This window comes from Ambystoma mexicanum, chromosome 8 (assembly GCF_040938575.1).
Source record: "Ambystoma mexicanum isolate Mex_15411 chromosome 8, UKY_AmexF1_1, whole genome shotgun sequence".
NCBI lineage: Eukaryota > Metazoa > Chordata > Amphibia > Caudata > Ambystomatidae > Ambystoma > Ambystoma mexicanum.
In genome coordinates, this window is record NC_090929.1 from 189646695 (window position 1) to 189664450 (window position 17756).

The window sequence follows — 17756 nt, forward strand, 5'->3', positions numbered from 1 at the left end:
GGCTTGTCACCCTCTACCACTATTGGAGCCGGGGGTACTGATACTAGTGTCCCCGGATGCACAGGTTTTAGTAGAAAAACATGGAACACTGGATGTATGTGCATGCAAGGTGGTAAAGCTAGTTTCATGGCTACCGGGGTGATTACTGCTTTGATCGTGAAAGGGCCTAAGAATTTAGGTTGGAATTTCTTTGGTCCTTTAAGTGCTATGTATTTGTAACGCTCACCTGGCATCCACGGGGACGTCACTCAGCCTGTTCTGACCTCTTACGACCTCAAACCCTTCCCCAGAGTCTACACGACTGGAGACTGGGCCTTGTTTTCTCGGGAAGTGTGCTCTCCGTCCTGCTTTCAGCGCAGGGATGCGTTGATTGATGCGGGCTCGTTGCTGCGTAGTTACTTCACTGGCAAGAGTCCGACAGGTAAGTATAATGAGTCTTTTGAACAGTTCTCTAACTTCGTTCCTTTCCTTCCTTAGATGATGGCCGGCGTCCGGGGATGGCGACGTGCTGCTGAGATGAGTAGCGCTGAAGGTGAGTGAGAGCGCGATGCGCGATGCGACCCTTTCGTATTTGCATTGAACTGAGATCTTTTTCTGTGTCTTTTAGGTGCCGCGATGTTTTCAGCGTGAATGCCGGTTATGAAGAAGAAATGCGGTCAGTAAGCGCGGTATCCGGCGCCTCTAGATGTTTCCACGCTAACCTGGAGTGTCTTTTCCCTCTTGCAGATGGATAAAGAGTCCGGAGACAGAGTTCCCCCAGAGCGGCTGGGATTCAGGTAAGCGTTTGAAGCTCGTACAGTCTTTAAAAATAAGCGAAGATTTGCTGAATGCTTACTAATGCCTTTTTTCTGTTCTTTTCCCTTTTCCTTAGGAAACGGTGTGCCAGGATGGGAATGACTCTGCCGAAGATGCCCGCAGAACAGAAGATGCGATGAATGATGGGCAGAAGCGCCGCAAGGTAAGGCTGCTCCTAACGGTGTTCTTGTTCTTGCAGGAGCTGAGCGCAGAAGAAAGATGCAGGCCTACTCGCGACTGATCCGAACACGGTGAGTGTCACGCTGCAGGTGCAGAAAACAAAAAGCATGTTTCTCAGCATGGGCGTGGCTTAAATAGTCTCTGGGTATCGCAGGTGTCTCTGGGCTGAACCACACCCAAAAGACTAGACTGCACATGCAGTTCTGGGAACCAAAATATGTGGGGCATCCATCTTCTCCCCATCAATGCACTACAAGTCCAATCCCCAATGTTATCCTATCGGAGTGAGTGAATCTGGTGCCACAAGCGCCAAGTCTGACTCCAAGTGGGTCTTTGGAGGGATGAAGAGGCCCTTGAGGGCCATGAAGGTGATCGTGGGCTAGCTCCAGCCTGACATCTTGGAGGGCTAGGGACATGAGGGGCAGGAATCATGACAGTATTTTGATGCCAGCCATATGGAGTCTCCTGCTTGATAGCTTTGGGCCTTCTTTCGGTGTTGATCGGCATCTTTTCTGTGTTTCCTTAGCATTTTGTAGATGTGCTACCGCCTCTTTGGCTGCCCGGGTGATGCGTTCATGTAAGGTTTTGCCTGCTGGCATCTCAAGTGCTTCCCGTGGGTCGTATATGGAAGTCTGCGGATTCCGCCCATATATGCTGTAGAACAGAGACAGTTGAGTAGATGCATGCGTTGAGTTGTTTTACGCGTATTCTGCTATCCACATAATCTCTCCCAAGCATGGTTTGTTTGGTGCAGAAGACAACGGAGGTATTGCTCCAGAGTTTGGTTTGTGCGTTCTGTTTGTCCATCGGTTTGTGGATGGTGGCTGGTGGACAAACGGACTTCTAATGGAGCTACAACACAGCATTTTTTCCAGAACTGCGACACAAATTGACTCCCTCTGTCGGATATCACCACAGATGGGAACCCGTGTAATTTTACTATTTTGTCAAGGAAGATCTGGGCTAACACCTGAGCTGAGGGTATTGCTTTTAATGGTATGAAGTGGGACATTTTAGAAAAACGGTCAACCACCAAAAGGATGGTGGTGTACCCGGAGCAAGTAGGTAGGTCTGTGACAAAATCAATCAACACAGTGTGCCAGGGAGCGGGGGGTAGAGCCAGGGGTAGTAGCAGACTGGCTGGTCTTTGCCTCAATGCCTTGTTCTGAGCGCAAATCCCACACGAGTTGACAAAGTTCATAGTGTCACTTTGGCAAGTTGACCACCAGTAGTATCTCTTTACATTTGCAAGAGTTTTAGCCCCTCCAGGGTGACCTTCCAGGGGTGAACTATGATAGCTGGTGAGAACCTTCTCCCTAAGACCCCCCCAGGGCAGGTACAGACACTCCTGGAAATAGGGGAGTTTATCTCGTACGGAAAAGTGAGCTCCTTTCTGGTTTCAAGTTATCAATTCTTCAGCGGAAATTTTGCTCTTTATTTCCTCCTTGAGCATATCCAGTGGCGAGAGGGTACCTCCGCAAATGCCTAGGATCTTATTGCTAGGGATGATTTCTACTGGATCTGGATTGCTATATGCCTCTTCCCCCTTGCCGATGCGGGACAGCACGTCTGCTTTGCCGTTTTTGACTCCTGGTCGATAGGTGATTACAAAATCGTATTCAGTCGGAAGCAACATCCAACGAAGCTGTCGCGACGACTGAGCGCAAGTATTGTAAATTCCAATTATCTGTTATGATCGTGATGGTATGCTTGGCTCTGAGTAAATAGTGCCTTCACTCTTTAAGGGCATTTTTGATTGCTAGTAGCTCTTTATCTGTAATCGCGTAGTTTAATTCTGCTGGGGGAAATTTCCTCGACCAGAAAGCCACAGGATTTAAGTGGCAAGTTGCAGGATTCTGTTGGGATAGGACTGCTCCCATGGCTACGCTGGAAGCATCGGTCTCAACAATGTAAGGGAGATTGGGCTGTGGGTGCTCTAATACAGGAGCTGAAGTGAACCTGTCCTTCAGCAAATAGAAAGCTTCTTCTGCTGCGGGCATCCATTCGAACTTTCGATGTTTGCGGAGGAGAGAGCTAATCGGGTGCACCAGGTGTGGAAAACCGGGTATGAAGCACCAGTAGAAATTTGAAAAGCCTGAAAAGCTTTGTACTCCTTTTAGGGATGTGGGCGTCCATCTTGATGCCTTGCGGAGCCAGCACAAACCCCAAAAACTCCACTTCAGTTACATGGAATGAGCACTTTTCGAGCTTGGCATACAGATGGGTTTTGCGAAGCATGCGGAGTACTGCTCGCACATGTGTAACATGGTCTTGTAGACTAGACGAGTAGAGGAGAATATCGTCGATGTACACCACTGCACACACGTTGAGTAACTCCCGTAGTACATCATTCATGAAGTGTTGAAATTCTGCCGGGGCATTACGTAGCTCAAACGGCATCACCTGATACTCTTACAAGCTGTACCTAGGCGAAACGCGTCTTCCATTCGTCACCCTTTTTTACGCACACCAGGTGATGGGCTCCTTGGAGATCTAATTTTATGAAGACTTGCGCATGTCATACTTGGTCTAGCAAGACTGGAATTAACGGTAATGGGTATCTATTTTTTACAGTGACCTGATTTAGTGCCCGGTAATCAATACATGTTCCTAGATCACCGTCTTTCTTGGGAACAAAAAATAGGGGAGAGGCTGCAGGTGACTTTGAGGGACGATGAAGCCGTTTGCTAGGTATTGGTCTAGATAATTCCTTAGTTGGGTGTTCTCTCCTTCTGTCAAAGCGTAGATTCGGCTGCATGTACTTGGCCCCAGGTAGTAAGTCAATTTGGCAGTCGTAAGAATGATGAGAAGGAAGTGTATTAGCTTGTTCTTTAGCGAATACGTCTTGATATTCCTGGTATTTGGTAGATAGAACTCCTGTTATTCCTAGCACAGGCATCGATTTCGGAGACGCAAGTAATGGGTGTACTGAGGAACGATACTTATCGTAACAGCGATTACATTCCCTCAGGAAGATCAGTGTTTTAGCTCACCAGTTTATTTGCAGGTTATGAGCCTCCAGCCAGGGCATGCCGAGAATCACCTGACACTGTGGGGCTGCTATAAGGTCGAACAACATTTCCTCTTTATGGTCGTCTTGGCAGAGATGCGTAACCTCACCAGTGCAGTGAGTACCAGGGCCGGAAAGTAGCTGAGAACCGTCTACCGTGGTTATGTTGTCGGCTGTTGTTTTTGGGCAAACTGGTAACCCTATCCGGCAAGCAGTTTCCAAGTCCATGTAGTTGCCGATGGCCCCGCTGTCCACGAAAGCTTTGATTGCATGCATCTTGGACGAATGTTGTGGATGTATAAGGATAACCGGAATAGCAAAGTGGGAGGTCTGTGAGGTCTTCACCACGCTCGACAAACCGACCTCTATGTCTGTCGGGCGTTGGAGTTTTCTGTCTCATCCGTACCTTTGTTTCCATCCATTGCCCCTACTGTCTTTTGAGGGGGTTTAGCTGGACAATTGCAAAGAAAATGACCTGATTGGCCACAATACAGACACAGCTGTTCTTTCCGCCTTCTGTCTCGCTCTGACTTAGTGAGGGGACCTCGTACTACACCTAATTGCATAGACTCAGGATGCGCTTCTGCAGATGGGCGGACAGGTCTCTCCTTGGGCCACACATAGAACATTTTGCCTTCCGAGCGGGCATGATCAGTCTTCCAGTTCTGTAACCGATGATCGAGCTGGAGTGCTAGGTCGATGTACTCCACACAGCCATCTGGAGGGTTCACTACTTGTGCCAGTACATCCTTTAGTTCTCTGCGTAAACCTCTATAGAACAAAGTGGTTCGCTTTTCTTCTGGCCAATTTGCCTCGGCCACGAGCCGATTAAACGTGGCCACATATGCCAGAAGATCCTGACTACCCTGTCGGGGGGATAACAGCTCATCGTCTAAGGTCTGTCCTTGTGTGCGACAAGCGAAGAGCTTTTATAACTCATGATGGAAACCGGCATAATCACAAAGCAAGGGGTCATCCCTATTTACTAACGGGACCAACCAATCCGCTGCATGACCCCCTAGATACGATAGCACAAAGGCCACATTGGACTGGTCTGTAGGGAATAGTCCGGGTTTGCACAAAAAATGTAGGCGACACTGGTTCATGAAGGTTCCAAACCTCTTTGGGTCTCCCACAAACCTCTCTGGTGGTGCTAGTGGAATGTTGCCTGGGATTACTACTTGTACGGGGGTTATGGATTGGGACTGTGGTATTGGGGCTGACGTAGCTCCCCCTGGCAGTCGGGACAGACCTGCCTGGGTTTGCAATAGCTGCCAGGCTATCTCGTCAGTTTTGTCTCTATTGACAACCAATGTACGCCTCAAGGCGTTTGGCTGCATGTACCTCTGCCCACAAGTCCCCCAGGAGCTGAGACAATTGATCTACTTCTGAAGTCTCCATTGCTCAGGCAGAGTGGTTTACGGTAGGCTTCGCGTTCTGTCATGCTCACCTGGTCTCTGCGGGAGCAATGGATTCCTCCGGTCTCGTTCTCTCGCTACTCTGGACTGGAAAGCTGACCTGCCAAGAGAATGGGCGTTTAAATGGTTTTTTGTCAAGAAGGTGTTCCAACCCCCCTCCACCCTCCCTGTGACCCAAGCGAGGTGTGTACTCTAGCTACGAGCATGGCTCACATTTTGGTTTAGTGTGGCGCACTCTGCATCCTGCATCTGCAGGGGCCCTGTAGTTTGGGGCCAGGGGCTAGTTGCTTTACTAGGTCCTGGTTGATGAGCGACAGCTGACCTTCAGTTGAAGTACACTCCTTGTAGTCGTTACCCAGTTGCTGCACTGGGAATATTTGCATGAAAGTTCTGTTCTTAGGCTTTAACTCCTGAGGACCACATAGCTGCTGATGCAGATAAGTTCAACTGTGGGCTGCCGGTAACTCCATCTGTGGGCTGCAGCTAAGTTCCATTATGGCCAGTTAATTCACTGGTTGTGCGTGCTTGTTGTGAAGTGGAGAGGGGTCTACTGACAGATGCGCTGACTGCGGATTCACTGCGCTTTTACTAATGTTCTTGTCTTTGCAGGTGTTTCCTGAAGCGGAGCAGCTGCCTGGACGCGGCCTCTGTGGAATTGGAAAAAGCGTCCAGAGCAGAGCAGCTAACTGGATGCAGCCGTGGAGGGAAGAATTCCACTCAGCTTGCACACAAAGGTGAATAAGTATGGATGCAACTTTGGTAGCGCGGGAGACAGAGGAACTAGTTACACGCGAGCACTTTCTGCCTTTTAACTTGTTCTTTTTCTTTTGCAGGTCCGGAGCATTGGCGTGACTAGAAGAAGAGGAGCACTTGCTTCGATTGCGGTAAAAGGTGAGGAAATCCAATGGAAGTCCGGGCTGCCGTGAGCATGTGCCTAAGCCTAAGGCTACAGAGAGCACACGAAGCACTGGCCATGAAGTCTTATGGGCTCCAATAAGTGGAAACTAAAACTGCCTACTACCACTTGTAATCCGACGGTAATTCCGCAGGACCAAGTGGCAGTAATTGTAAATCCGTTTGGTGGTATTTTCACGGATTTACGACTGAAATACCACCAAACTTGTAATGAGGCCGGTCTCAAAAGGAGGAGCCTTTGACAGAAAGATAAAAATGTTTGCTATAAAATAGGAAACACATAACATACATGAAGAGATGTACTACAGTTTTCAGAACCAAACCAATCTATTAACGCTGCTATATCAGTTTATGCCAAAGCTATATAATGCTGCACCTTTCTGGTTAAAGAGAAAACCATCTCAAAACAATGAATGCCTGCCTACGAGATGTGTTTCCACTTCATACGCATAAGCTACTACACAGTGAGGCTGTTTCATTAAACTATGTCCACTTGTAACTGCTCTACTGAATACTGGCTGACAATTCTTGTATTTTAAACATAGATACACAAGAGCAAATTCTCTATTACAAGGTTGCAGCTGCAGAATGACATGTGGGCTATTCATTACAACCCCCTTTTTCAGAGCAGAGCCGCCGGGACTCCATGCTGTCACCTCAGCATCAAGATTGCCAGTCATGAAGACTCTGAAAGGCTGCAGTGCAGTGTTGTCACTGCCGACGCATGGTAAGTTGGACATTTCTGTTTCTTTTCTTGTTTCTCACTCGTGTAGGTCAGAGTGTCTTTGGTTTGCCGTCAGGACTCCGGAAGCTGGAGTTCTCGTAGTGGTTCTTTCTCTAATGGATCTGAAGTGGAATCAAAAACCAGAGTTTGGGTGAAGGGAAATTCCTCATGCTCAAGAAACGGAAGAGTGCAGGAATGTGACAAATTACTTCTTTTATTAATAAATTGCAAAAGGAGGGATAGGGATGAATGGGGCCTTGTTCCCCGGGTTCAGATCACATGTGTAGGGACCATGGATTTGAGTTTCTCTGCTTGCATTTATGAAGAATGTTCAGCTTCCAGCCCTTGCAGGTGTTTCATATTTTCTGTTGACTCAGAACACTTTCTCCCAGCATCCTGGGCAAGGTTGGGCACAACAACTGAACATCCAGGGCTGCCTTGCAGTTCTCAGGGAAATCAGTGTGTGAGGCCTCTCCCTGTGTTTTGAGCCTTTCCAATGTCTTCCATTCATTTCAATGCAACTGTGGCTTCCATCTTTATTTTCATAGCTGTTCATGTTAGTTGCTTTTAGATTTCTGCAAGCAGTTCAAGTGTGTTCTTTTGCACCTGGCTAATGCCTCTATGTGTGTGTTTAGCCATGCCGCCTCTTCATGATTACTTTGGTGATGTCATCCCCAAGGTTGTTGAACTCCTATTGTGTATGTTCATGTTCTGGCTCATTACCTCCTCTTTACCCTGCTCAGCTTCAACCTCTTCTCCCTCCGACCTCTTCTTCCTCTGCTGTGCGTCCAGTTTGGAGAATCCATCCACTTCTTTGTCTTTCTGGGGTACCATCAAGCCTGGTGTGCTGAATGGCACCAGGGTACATTCTTCTCCTCCATTTGGGTGGCACCTGCATGTGAGCTTCAGGCCCAATTTTTTTGTCTGTGAATATTGTTGATCCCTCTCATGCCATGTACCCTTGAGATGTGTCTGCAGCCTTCTCTCTCTCCAATCCTTACTGAACCTTCATCCTGGCAATGTAGTGGCATTGTTCTTGAGGGCATTCTGGACAAAGGCCTGCCTTGTTTTCTATCCCTGTGAGCAGCTTGAGCTTCTTGCCACTCCTTGATGTATTTATTCTTCTCTCTCTCTGCACCATCTCCACTGGAACTGCCTGCAGCCCTTGACCCATTCTTCTCTTCCACATACTAGCGGCTGGTGTTTCTTGCAGCATTCAGGCAGTCGTCCCACCTCTCTTCTTCCACTATCGAGGCACTGCAATTCCGCCTGTGTTACAATTCCTTTGTTTGGGTCTTTCAGCATGAATTGTATCATGTGATCTGCTTTCGAGCAATCTTCTATCACTGTCCATATTTCCATGTGACTGTCCTCATGGGACAATATCTTCTGTGTATTTCATCGTAGTGTAGCCTGCTTTCTCTGGAATTGCCACAGACGTTTTGTAATTGCTCATGGCATGGGAAGTGGGAGAGCATATGTGGCAGCCCTCCCCTGATGCCTCCCTCTCCACACAGGTCATGTGTTGGCACTATATATTGTTAGTGGTGTGGGCCAAATTAGTCATACAAGCAATTTTCTTTTTTTATTATTGATAACGGCGCTCTACTGGTGCTGCTTCATCTCTTCATGACACTAAAAAGGGATCAGATCATTACTGCCAAAATCTAGGGGAGATGTACGTTCAGGTGCATAAAACAGGCTAAATACATTGTTTGTTTTCTTACTCCTAGGAGGGGACAGAAGTAGAGACAGCAGAATACAAAATAATCATATACAGAATGTTTTCCAGCGGTGCAAATCCACAGGTTGCAAATTTGGCTGACACAATTTCCTAGCAATTCATTATTTGGTTGCTTAATTCACATCTGGTGACCCTTGCCACCACAAGCAGGGCAGGCCACTTAAGTGACGCTCCAGTACTATTAGTGAGACCCATCAGTCCATTGTTAATGTTTTTTTTTCTTTTAAAAGTCGCCACCCAAATTTATTTTCTTCTCCACCTCAAATGTCTTTCTCCTATCCCTGTCCCCCCTTTGTCATTCACTTGCACAAGATGTACATTTCCAATTGCTCCAATTCCAGGAACCTTGAGTCCAAATGCTAGGTAGTACGACAGTCAATGTATGAAAATCACATCAATATTTGGGGATACAGGGGTTGGGAGAACACAATCAGAGCGCTTTTCCTATGTCCCAGCTTGTGACATTTGGACTGGGCATTAGGCTGGGTTCCACAGGCTCTCCTGGCGATAGGCCTTCTTTCTTTGCTTGTGGGCTCGGGTGCATGGGTCATTCGCTGTGCATCCCCCTGGTATGTAGTTAAATGTCCCTTTGCGCCTAAAACACAGAGAAAAACAGGTGAGTTTCTCAAAATGTATATGCATTTTCTTCATCACATTCTATCATTCCCTAAGTAATTGCTACTTATGCTTCTTTCTTTTACTTATCTACTTCCTTCATCTAATTCACATCTCCAAATTCCTCTGGACCATGGACTGGCCGACTTTCTTTTAACTGCACGAAAGAGACAAAGAACTGTAAGGAACTTGTGCTGGTAAACAAATGTTGTGAGCACACAAGGTTCCTCAATTTTTTGTAAAGGGGGCTGTGGTATATGAGGAAGGATACATCAAACAAGCAAGTACATTAACCACTAGCTACCCACCTCTAACACACCCAAGGGGAAGGCTACTTATCAGAAATTATCCTCACAGTGGAATTGTCATACAATTCTGTCTACCACCACGGTCAAAAAGTTATCTTAAACATATTTTAATCAATATTTACTCCAAACATAACAGTAAAAACAACATAAAAAGCCATATACAGTGTTCATCAGTGTATATGGCTTTTTATGTTGTTTTTACTGTTATGTTTGGAGTAAATATTGATTAAAATATGTTTAAGATAACTTTTTGACCGTGGTGGTAGACGGAATTGTATGAAAATTCCACGGTGAGGATAATTTCTGATAAGTAGCCTTCCCCTTGGGTGTGTTAGAGGTGGGTAGCTAGTGGTTAATGTACTCACTTGTTTGAAGAACTTGTGCTGGCAATAGTAAAGACAGACACGAGTGATCACAGTTCAAGGGTGTTCATTAAATTGTATATGCGGGTTGGAAAAATGCCTAATCTAAACCTAAATCTATGATGGGAGCAAGCTACAACCATCAAATAATAATAAGGCAGTCCTAGTGGCGTTGTGTCAAAATAAAAGGACCTATACTAAGAATAACCTATTGCAAACCTTACGCTAAATACAAACAAAGAGAGTGGGATAAAGTTCACAGGAAAGAAAGAAGTGTTCACAAATCATGAGTCAGGATGTGTTAGCCGGGGGTCTCCCTTTCTCACTTGTCCACGGGACATGGCGGGTCTCCGGAGGACAGCACATGCTCAAGCTTTCCCAGCACAAGCCAACAATTCCGCTCTCAGTTATCAGAGCCTTCGGTGGTGAAGTCTCTTTTCTACAAAAAAGTCTCTTGCCTCCGAGGAAATGATGTGTTCTAAAAATAATAAACAAAGTTCCTTACAGCTTGCACGTTGGGTGATGCCTTTCACTCCTGGATCCCCCTCTTCCAGGTTCAGATCCACCAAATGTTCTTAGCAATATCGGGTCCTTTGGTATATAAGCATCTTGCTTCCGAGGGTCTGATGGGCTCAAAATAATAAACAAAAGGTTAACAAAAGTTCCAAAGTTCTTCTCTGATTGTACCTGGGTGATAGCTCTTCTCCCCTGGGTCCCCCTCTTTCCAGGCTCATACCCCTCTCGAATATCAGCCTCCCTCCGTCAGGTTCACTCTGGCATGTATTCAAAACTGCTTTCTCTGTTGCACTTTTCTCTATTGCATTCACGGATTGGTGGGTGATTCACCCATGGATCCCGCTTTTCTGGGCTCAAACCCTTCTCGACTGTTAGCCTCCCTCTGCTGGGTTAGCTTCGGCTTTCAACACAATCTCATTTGTGACATTCACAAATCTCAATGTCTTTTTAAACAGTTCATTGTGGACATCCCTCTGCCGGGTTCACTCTTGTCAACACACTATTCAATAGGACTTCAGGTTTTGCCCCCTTTTATCGGCATCCCTCTGTTGGGTTCACTCTTGCTAACTTTGCCAATTTACACAATTCCTTGAACAGTTCGTATGATGCAGTATTCACTCCCCTTAGCTTCACAATCATCTGCCGGTCAAAGACTTTTGACTGTACAGATGATTCTATATGACCACTTTGACCATTTTCTCACATAAACAATGGTGTAGTTGCCCAGCGTCTCCCGAGTGATCACCCACGTGGTACCTGACTCCTCTGTAGCTGGTTTTCCCATCTCGCAAAAACAGTTCTTTGTACTTTCCTCAATTAGCCGCTTGCAACTTTTGTTCAACACAGTACGGTTTCTTATCGGCTCTCCCCTCGACTCACCGGATGTGATGAACCGCTTGGCTTTGCTTGTCTCTGGAGTCAAGGTCGGTACCACAGTGGCAAGCGTCTCTCCCCAGCTTAGTTATCAGCGGAGGAGGGCCCTGTGTACTGTTGACATCTGCTGCAACACATGCTGGCTATTGTTCGCAGTCTTACGATTCCTTCTGCGTAGATTTCATGGGCCTTGGTCAGAAAGGGCAAGGTTGCTTCTCTCCTTGTCACCCTCTCGATTCGTGACATCTTTCTCCTCCTCTTGAACTGCCGTTCTGAGTTAGCTCTCTCGTCGTGCGGTCTGCCTTGCTCGTCTCATGCTCTCGGGCTCCATCTTTTATCTTTGTGGAGAAGGGAAAGGGCTGTCAGGTGTGTGTGATTCTGGTCAATTGCCTGACTTTGCCTGACCCTTGCGGTGGGACATGTCAGGTAAACGGCTTTACTGTTAGTCCATTGTCTTTCATGGTGGGAGGAAGTTTTCATGTCGAAAGGGGGGGTTTTGTCACGAGAAATGATATTCTTCGTCCTGGGGTGGTTGGAAAATTCAGAAGGGTGAGATTGGTAGGGTTTGTGAAACAAGTGGGAATGACCGGGATTATTATCATGAAATAAACAAGGGGGATTGTGGGAACAGCAGTGTTTTATCTAAACAGGTTGGGGGTGCGAGAAATAATAATCAGAGGGACGGGAAGGAGAATGACTGGGAGTATTCATGTAGGACATAAGAAAACAGGAATTCTGGGAGAGGTACTTTCCGAGTGTAATGGGGTTTGAGTTCCTAGTTGATATATCAGAGGTGTAAGGGTGATTGGATTTTATTAAGGGAGCTTCTTTGGGTAGAAAGGACATAGAAGTGGAATAACCAAAAAAAAGCGTCAGGAACTTCGTTCCCCTCACCTTCTTCCTCGGTATAATACTGTGTCTCCCTTTGGGTATTCCCCCGGGCATAATCCTGGGTTGGGATCTGAGAGGGCAAGTTTGTCCATGGCCACCTGAATAAGGGATTCCTGAGATCTGCTTGGGAGAATACCCTCAGGTTTCTCACAGAACACACCAAAAATGACAACATCATAGTCCTTTTTGCCACCCTTGCCACTTCTGTTCTTCTTCTGTGTACATACTTAAGCTGAATTAATGTATCCTGTATAGACCAGATGGGGGGAAAAAGGCGTAATGGCAGAATGTTACTCCCCTCTTAATGAGCTCTCTTTTCCTGCACGTGGTGCCTTGGCCTTGCTGCTGTGTGATTCCTTCAAGTGGTGAGCTGGCAATTTCTGTGTTCTGGCCAATGTGATGGTGATATCTTTCCTGCGATGTCCAAGATGCTTCCTTTTTTCCACTAGTGCTGAGCTTGTCCCTTTTTGTTGTTGTAGTCATTGGCAGGCAATCATGAGCGTTCTCTTTCTTGGCATTTTTCCCCTTGTCCATCTTCTTTGTGCTGTGGCATTCCTGCAAACAATAGCTGCCACCTCCCGACCCTTTCTAGACACTGAAACATGCGCGGGTGATGAGTGAGTGCATGCAGGTGTGATATATGTGTACACAGGTTTGCCTACCATCCCTAACACATACATTTCTGTCTCTTTTCCTAATACATGTATTCATACATCTCATATAAAACACTACATGTTAAAACATAAACAAAACCAAACATTGTTTACTTTGTCATATTTACATTTTGTACACTTCATAAAAAAGGTCCACGTTCCGAGTACTACACTTCATCTGTGCCTCTTTTCTTGTACAAAAAGTCGCTCCTCTTTGAAACCCTCTCTATTTCTCTTTCACTTTCTATCTGTTACACAGCTACACCTCCTTCTCTTCCCCTAGAGATCAATATGGGACCTCCTACATTCTGTCATCCTTCTTCATCTATCCTTCACTTCCAAAAGTGCCTACCTCCTCAGGTGTTGCTCCTCCTGGTTACATTGATACTCTACACCAATGAGGCCTTATGAAATAATGACATTCTTAAACTTTGACACCTCCCGGGTATGTTAATAATATACAAAATGTTGTTTTACTTACTTTGATACTTTGCCTCTTTGCTGGCAGGGACATTCCTATTTAAAACATTGTAAGCCCTCCTTCCTGGAATTTGTCCTGTGTCAATTTAAACAGCTCGTTTTGATGTCATATTCTTCTACTTACTGTTTTTTATTTTTACTTTAAATACCAATTCACTTGATACTAACATGCCTCCAGCTATCAAATGAGTCAGCATGCCCCTTGATCAAGAGTGGTCTCCCTTCCCCACTTTTACTCCCTGGTTATTATCCCATGTGAAGTCACTCTGCCCCCCTCACAATCATAACTCTTGTGCTCGGTCGTTGCTGTCTGTCAATTTTCTCTCCTATGTGTGTGCCTTTCATGTTTACTGCACATGCATTTCATGTGGAACTATTTCCCATTCTAATGGTGTGTTCCCTTTTCTCCTCTATCCCTACAATGCTGACATAAATGGTGTACAAAGGGCCATGCTCTCCAAGAACAGGGTCCCCCTCAATGTGCCACACTCCCTATTCTATGTGTGTGCATCTGCATTGGTGCCTGCAGTGTCTGCATTTGTCTGTGATGTAAGTTCAACTCATGGCGCATGCATCTAACAATGTGTGATCTTGGGCACACTGTTCATGTGGTTATGCACTGTACTGTGAAGGGTGTGTCTGTCTGTGTCACCACGGCCCTTCCTTGACCCTTGAAGCCATTCCTGCCTGACTACTTGTGTGTGGGGAAACATTAAGCAAGCCTCTCCCTTGACCAAATCGCATTTGCAATGCATCTAACTCCAAACGTGGTTTCCCTTCATAAATCAGGAGCACCCCTCTGTGAGGCTGTCTCTTTCCCTTCAAAGTATCCCACGTATTGCTAATGAAATTACTCGCAAGGGTGAAATGATATATATAGCAAAATATTCACAAATGTGTCTCTACGCAGTGCTCAAATAGAATGCTTGAAAAATACCTGCCACAGTGTCAAATTTCAGAACAGCAGCTCTATTGCGCCTTAGAAAGTAAAAAGCTGCTAGTGTGACCGAACAAATTGTTTGTTAAAACAGAGGATATCGTTGTCCCATATAACTTCAGAACCCTAATCCATTTTCCACTATCCATACATACCCATTTACAATATCCTCATAACACACTCTCTTTTCATTGCGCTCTTCTTATTAAAGACCCTCAACCTTACATTCCCTCACGTCCCCACCAAGTTACCTCCACTGTCAAAACAAGATTATTACCCATATATTTCGTGAAAGCCTTAATAGAAATAAGCAATCCAATGAATCCTGTCTCTGGGTCAGTATTTAAAGTAATCTATTTTGCTCCCCTAACAATGTCAGCTAAAAATCACTCTGCTCACTATATACAAGATTTTGCTTCCTCCTGGCATAGATAGGATTTGCAAATCTTCTGCTTTACCTTAACCAACAATGTACACTAGCCATATTCATACAAGCCTACATATATCATTTATAACCTCACTCAATCCTATATATGTTATGGTCCAAGACTCATGCCTTTCCAATCTATTTCTTCATGCGCTCACCTTATGCGCCTCAGATCACAAATTGGTAAAAGGAGAGTCTGCAGTCCTAGATGAAAACAGAACACAGTTCTGTGGAAGAGTAAATGTTTTAAACTCCCACACAAGAACAAATGTCTCCCTTACTACATTGGGTAAGGCAGAGCTTCACATGTGACTGCTCAACTATTCTTTGTCAGGACACTTAATCCTGCAAACTATGGGCCTGTTGGGTGCGTTGTTATATATAGATAAATCCTGAAATGCCATGTTCTTCTTCAACAAGTGGTTGCCCTGATGAATTGTTCAAAACGAAATCAAGAACATAGAACATATGGTGGTGTTGAAATATATGCAGTTAATTATCTCAATATAAATATACAACCTTGTGTTAAGTGCCTAAAATCACATTACTCAATAGGGGATTCACTCTTCTTTAATTAACTTACTTGATAGCCCTCTTCTCTTCTGCTTCCCAGATCACATCTCATAAGCCCCCTACGCTCTATCCCAGCCATCCAAAATGCTACCTTTTCCACAGATTACCTTCTGTGCAACTCTGTCATTTCTCTAGTTACCTCCCAACCCCTGCCAGCAAACCAAGTCTCCTTTACCTTGCACTTTAAAATCCCTGGTCCCATGCGTTTTCCCTCCTGCATAAAATTGTTGGATTGCTGTCATTTGTCATGTAATCAAAGTTGACATTCACAAAACACTCTTCTCTTCCTATACTCAAATGCCTATGTGTTTTGCTTCTCTCATATCCTGCCACTCAAAAACGTTGCTCCTTTGGAGGTTAACCCTGCATAGCACACTTCAGTGACAGACCAGAAATGCTCAACACATTGTTCTTTTGCTTGCTTAATTTTAGCTCATGTCACCCCAAAATATAGACTGAAAGATCAACTGCATGCATTGTCGCTTGCTGAGCTAATCAGCTGTCTGCCTGAGTTTCCCCACTCCCTCAATGCCCGTGGCTTCACACTGCCTGCGGATTGACCTCTCCACGCCCTTTATAAACTCTTTATTCTACGTGGGAGGTTTTTGCCTTTCCACAGGCACTGCAGTCCATTGATACTTGAGACACATAAAAAAACAGATATGAGACGAACAGCCACACGAACGAGAGGGAGAGAACAGGAGACAAAAAAGACGCACACGATTACTTTATGTCACAGCGCACACTCCATTATTCACACACAATTTATATATTTCCCAGCACACGCTCCGAATGCAGTCAAAACACAACACGCACACCACTCTTACAATTCGCTCAAAGCACACACACACCATGAGCCGCACTAGGCCACTTTAACCTCCGCACTAGGCCAGTTCATCATTCTTCCACATGCTTCTCAAGCCCACAATATTTTTTCCATTTACCTTCAGCGACCACTCCATGTTCTACTATGGGTCACAATGCATTTCTCATTTGCCATGAATGTTGAACCAATTCTTTCAAAATCACGACAAGCCCCTCCAGCCGTCCAGCAGCAACAATGGCGTGCTCCGTGCACCGCCCTCTCTGTGTTCTCTGCCCTCAAAGGCCAATGCACAAGTCTTTCATGTGCTCCTTGAGCCAATTCAAGCCACAGTTCACCGAAATAGAATCCACCACCTTGTAAGCACTTTAAGTCCTATTCACCAACCTCACATGTGATGTCACAAACCCTACAAAGAAAAACCCCTAATACTTTGAGTGAAAATGCCAATACTTTGAGGGTACTCTCAAACCCCACAATACACCAAAACATAACAATACAAACACAGCATGTATACAATCGTCTTCCTACCTACCTAACAGGGTATCCTGAAATGATGTGGTCACTCTTCCATACTGCCGTATTATGGGAATACATCTCCAAGAGATAAATTAGGAAACCACCTTCCGTGATATAGGCTAGCTTCTCTCACTAATACCTATACACAGGTAACCATACATAATCATCCATGAACCAAGGTAAACTGCCTAACTCAGAGGTATCCTTTTCTTGTACCTTTTAATATTTTTCTTCCATACCAAATTGACGTCTAAAGTAAAGGTAACGTTTTTCTTTTTGTAGCTTTCATCCATAAACTTAAGCTAACGCCGAAATTTACAGGTAATCTTATTATAATCTTTTTTATTTTTTCATCCATAAACTAAGCTAACCACCTAAACTGACCGCTAATCATCAAAACTGATAGCTGTTCCCCAGTTACCTCCCACCTGTATTTGTCAGTTTTCTGGGCCCATACTTAAAACAATTCAGTGGGACTGATGAAACCCTTGGACTGGCCATCACTCCCACGTGCTGCCACCTCCACCTTCTGATCTCTGGATGTCCAACGGGGAGCAGGCAGGAATGCAGGGGAGACAGCATTTGTCACCAAAGGCATTAGCAGCCATCGTCTGCTGCCAAATTGAAGCAGAATTTAAAAAAAAGAGGTTGGCTCGAGGGAAATCCCCCATGTCCGAGAAACGGATGAGTCCAGGAATGTGACAAATTACTGCTTTTATTAATAAATTGCAAAAGCAGGGATAGGCACACAGATTTCTGCAGCTTCCAATGCACTCTTCACACTTTACAGGCTGGGAACAGGTTTTAATCCATTATCAATATTCAAAAGGGCACCTGGTTAATGCCTTGCTCTGCCCAGGCGGGTATCATCATATAAAGAACAAAGATGAGCAAGCTCATGTGAGTCTCATTGGCGGGTGCGCATTTGTTGTCCCTGTGGTGTTGACCTCCTCTTCGGGCGTCCTCTTTGCATGCCCCGGGGGAAAAAAGGTT

General features: G+C 45.4%; 1 long non-coding RNA gene across 2 annotated transcripts in view; it reads right to left on the minus strand.

The window, feature by feature from the left end:
- Positions 1-7238: 7238 nt before the first annotated feature.
- LOC138471782 (uncharacterized) overlaps positions 7239-17756 on the minus strand; it is a 40800-nt gene continuing 30282 nt past the window's right edge. The window contains exon 3 of one of the 2 annotated variants that reach the window (XR_011268509.1): positions 7239-9381. This is a non-coding gene — a long non-coding RNA (uncharacterized lncRNA). The remainder of the gene's footprint in view (positions 9382-17756) is intronic. The other variant, XR_011268508.1, reaches the window with a different exon arrangement.